Here is a 4,759-nt window from a genome sequence, read left to right as displayed (position 1 = left end):
AGCGTATAAATGATGGATAAGTTGAGCAAATCTTCACAGGCATGTGATATTTGAGTCCCACCTTTAAAGAGTAGTCAGATCTTGCATCACAGAGAGGGTGCATCAATGCACAAAAGTGCAATAGAAAAGAATGTGAGCAGTTCCATGTAAGGCTGGGGTTCTAGTAGCATGGGGAACTCGGGACAGCAAAGCGTGACTGTGGATCATTACAGGCTTCTTGTTGAGGACATGGCTTTGTATCCCAAGGTAATAAGCAGATTTACACCATAGATCATTAAACTTGGTGGCAGCAGGGAGAAATGACTGGAGTAAGGAGAGCTGTGAGCCAGACATTTTGTTTGGTGTCTAATTTGAATGTGAGCAAATGAACTTCTGAGTCAGTGTGGAGGATGAGAGTGAGGAGACAGATTTTTAGGAATGACTAGATAAATTGAATTTTGTGATATTTGAAGATTATACAAACGTTAGGCTCTGAGAAGAAGTGTTCAAAATTACAAATGCAAAATTAGCTGAGAAAGCAAATATCTGTAATGAAGAAATAATAAAATACTATTAATTTTTAAAGGCTAACAAACACTACAAATTTCAGATAATATATAAAACTACATTCTTGATACATCAAAATATATAATTGATATATAAATTATATTGATATATACTTTTTAATATCTTCATATGACAATGATTTTGTAATTGTATTTTCTATAAAGAAATGAAGACTTTTTCTATAGATCAAATTTTTATTGATTATTTGAATGCAAAAAAAAAATTGTGGCTTTACATATCGTCTTATATGCTGCTTGTAATACTGCTACAGGTTGTGTCCTCCAAAAACAGGCATTCTGATAGAATTCCTTTAAAGATTATTCATCTAAAAAGGAAGAAAAAGTATGGCAAATTTCTAAGTATACACGCTGCATTACAAATCATATTTATGCTTCAAAATAACTTTTGTATTGACTGGACACTTATGTGAACCAACTATTTTTTTAAAATTATGCATGTTTGATAATGGAAGAATTTTCACATATTAGTTGCTGGTTCTGCAAAGGTACTATTAGTTCCAGTGATAGAGGCTGGAGAATACCTTCTGATCAATACTCACCTCTTCACCTTCTTGCAGTGATGGAGGGTGAGTCAGAATTATGAGAGTAAGAGTATTTCTGGAAGCTATTCCTACAACAGGAATGCTAGCAATTATGGAACCACTCAGAGAAGAGGCTTAAAACCACAGCAATATAGTCTAATAAACATAAACTGAAATACTTCCAACTCAGTTACCCCTTTACTGGATTCCAAACATGCCTTGTGGTCACCCTAACACTACTCCATGTGAGGGAAGTGTAATGGAGGGGAAATCACTGTGGAGACAGATATTTTAGCTGATGGTGGTTCTTTTTTTGAAAACTTAAAAAAAAACATAATACAGATAAACACATCAGCAGAGCCTTACTCAGATGTAGGAAAGGATTCTTTGTATGCAAAAAGCCTCACAGTTTACACTAGAAGAGCTTACAATAAGCCTGTCCCTGGGAGATAAAAACCATCTCTGTAGACTTGTTGGATATGAAGGATGGATGAAATAGAAATATGGAAGTATGATCAATTTTTCTAGCTTTTATAACTTGTTTTATGATAACATGATAAAAGTAGGGTGAATAATTTTCTAGGTTTTATGGTCCTATTTTTAACACTGAAACTCCTACACCTCCTATACTCCTACCACCTACCCTGTAACACAAACATATCAATTTTCAGATATGTAAAGGTGGAGGGAAAAGGCAGCCCCAAAAGTAGAGAATGAAGGAAAAAATTTATTTAGTGTGAAAAGAGTGCAGCATAGATTATCTGCCTTTCATAGATGCTGTTGTTTTGATCTCTGATCACTGATGTTGGCAGTTAAGATTTATAGCTCTCAAAAATACATTGTGCTTGTTTGGATCACTCTGACTAATGCAATTTAAGTGCAAAAACTTTAGTGCATTGTAATCCTGAGCATTAAAAATCTGTGTTTGACTTTGCCTGTAAATTAACCATGGTGATTTGTATTGGGGTACGACTTGTAGAAAAAAATGAAAACAACTCAAATGAAAGGAGAAGCTATTTATTCAGAGCTTGCTAGAGCAGAATTAGCCCCCACCACTTGCATTTGGCAGAGATTCAAAGGCAGATAGGTGAACGGAAAAAAAAAAGGTTTATAATAAAACAAAGAGAAAACTTCCAATATAACTTGTTTGTAAGGTACTGGCATAGGGATGCTGAGAGTAGGCAAATTAGAAGCAGGGCATCCTGTATAATTGGTTTGGAGAATATATTTTCTTTCTCCAGGCAAACACAAAGAAAATTGGCAATTATTCAGCAAATTGTGATCATTCTGTGCTGACTGCTTCAGAAGATTTGGATTAGAGTTCTATCATCATATATGGTCTGACCCTTGTCTATATTTATATCTAGTCTCACGTCAGTTTAATTTCAACATGGTGAAAATTATAACCATTTTTCTAAGAATACAGATAATGAAAATAAGCACATTTTAATACCAACATCAGCATGACCCAGACATTACCATAAAAAGAAGGATCAAAACTTCATAATTTTGGGTGTTTTCAAGATGGCAGAATAGAGGAGTCACTTTCTTGGCAGCTCCTTGGTATGAAACCAAGAAAGCAGAGAGGTAGCTTCTCCACAAGGTGAATGAACAGAAGAAAAAAATTGGGGGTGTGTGTGGTTACTGAAATATAAAACTGCACATTCAAACCAGATCAGGGAATCAGGAGGTTAGATATAATAAAATGAGGAAGAAATCCCCAGCAGCACAGCTATTGCCACAGCCAGGCCGAAGCCAGAGTGAGCCCTCCAGAAGCAAAGTGTAGAAATAGAGAATTAAACAAATGCAAAGTTTTGGGAAGCCCAAGGCATTTCCAGTATGGAGCATTTAGAGATCAAGGACATTGCTCAGCAAACCTAAAAGGTGCACTGCAGGATAACTTTGTGTGGGAAAGCAGCAGCCCTCACTCCAGACTGCAATCGAAGGACAAAGGAAGGATTTTTTTTTTAATTTATATGTGACAGCAAATCTTACTATAAAGAGAGAGCACAATTTTTCATATCTCTGGTTGTATATAAAGTATGTTGACACCAATTTGTGTCTTCATACGTGTACTTTGGATAGTAATGATCCTCACATTCCACCATCATTAATAACCCCATGCCCTCCTTTCCCCTCCAACCCCTCTTCCCTATCTAGAGTTGACTATTCCTCCCATGCTCCCTCTCCCTATTCCACTATGAATCAGCCTCCTTATATCAAAGAAAACATTCGGCATTTGGTTTTTGGAGCAAAATCTTATCTTCTCTAACTCCATCCATTTACCTGCATAAAAAAATATATGGCATATATACACAATGGAATATTACTCAGCAATAAAAGAAAATAAAATCATTACATTTGCAGGAAGGAAAAATTTTGCAGCTGCAGCGCAGGGGTCAGCAAACTAGAGAGCAGATTCCTAGCAAACCCAAGTCTGGCCCCAAATACAGGCCCAGTAAACACACACCACATGACATAGAGTATGCTTAAGTAACCAGGAGAAAAATCAAATGTGGAGAGAGGTTTACACAGGGGACAACTAGTCATGGAACACACCCAGTCCCTGTTCCCCCTCCAATCTGGCTGCTTTCAAGATGGGCTGGTAGATATAAGAATGTCTAGGAACTCAGAGGGGTGGGGATAGGAGAGATTGTTTGGATACTAAATTGCAGAACAGGAAACATGGGGTCTGCAGTTGACAAAGGAGACTCAAAATTGGCTCCTTCCCAATATTACATTTCAAAGCCCTAGAAAAAGAAGAAATCAACACCAAAAGCAGTCAAACACAGGAAATAATTAAAATCAGAGTTGATATCAATAAAATTGAAACAAAAGAAACAATTTAAATAATTGACAAAAGAAAAGTTGGTTCTTTGAAAAAAAATCAATAAAATTGATAAACCCTTAGCCAAGCTGATGAAGAGAAAGTGAGGGAAAACTCAATTACTAAAATTTGTGATGAGTAAGGAAACATCACAATGGACACTACTGAAATAGAGACAATAACCAGAACCTATTTTGAACATTAATACTCTAATAAAATAGAAATCTTGAAGACATCCACAAATTTGTAGACATGTATGGCCTACACAAATTAAATCAGGAAGTCATACAAGATCTAAAAACATCTTGAATTTCATTAAAGATGCTGTCAAAAGTCCACCAAGATAGAAAAGCCCTGAACCAGACAGACTTTCAGCTGTTTTATCAGACCTTCAAAAAAGAACTAGCCAATCACTCCTGCAAGGTAGGCGGGCCTGCGACCCACCGGCAAAACAGGAGCAGCGGCCTGCTGAGAGGCAGAGCCGCCCCCTCCCCCTGCACCGGCAAGGTAGACGGAACTGTGACCACCCACAGAACAGGCCCAGCAGCCTGCTGAGGGGCAGAGCCGCCCCCCACACGCCTGCCAGGTAGGCGGAACTGTGACCACCGACAGAAAAGGCCCAGTGGCCCGCTGAGGGGCAGAGCTACCAACCACTCCTGCAAGGTAGGCAGGCCTGGGACCCACCTGCAGAAGAGGAGCAGCGGCCTGCTGAGAGGCAGAGCCACCCCCTCCCCCTGCGCCGGCAAGGTACACAGAACTGTGACCACCGACAGAACAGGCAAGACCTGCAACCGACAGACAGAACAGGCCCAGTGGCCTGAGGAAGGGTAGAGCCCCCCCCCCCC

This window comes from Marmota marmota, unplaced genomic scaffold (genome assembly GCF_001458135.2).
Source record: "Marmota marmota marmota unplaced genomic scaffold, marMar, whole genome shotgun sequence".
Lineage (NCBI taxonomy): Eukaryota > Metazoa > Chordata > Mammalia > Rodentia > Sciuridae > Marmota > Marmota marmota.
This window is presented reverse-complemented; position numbering follows the sequence as displayed.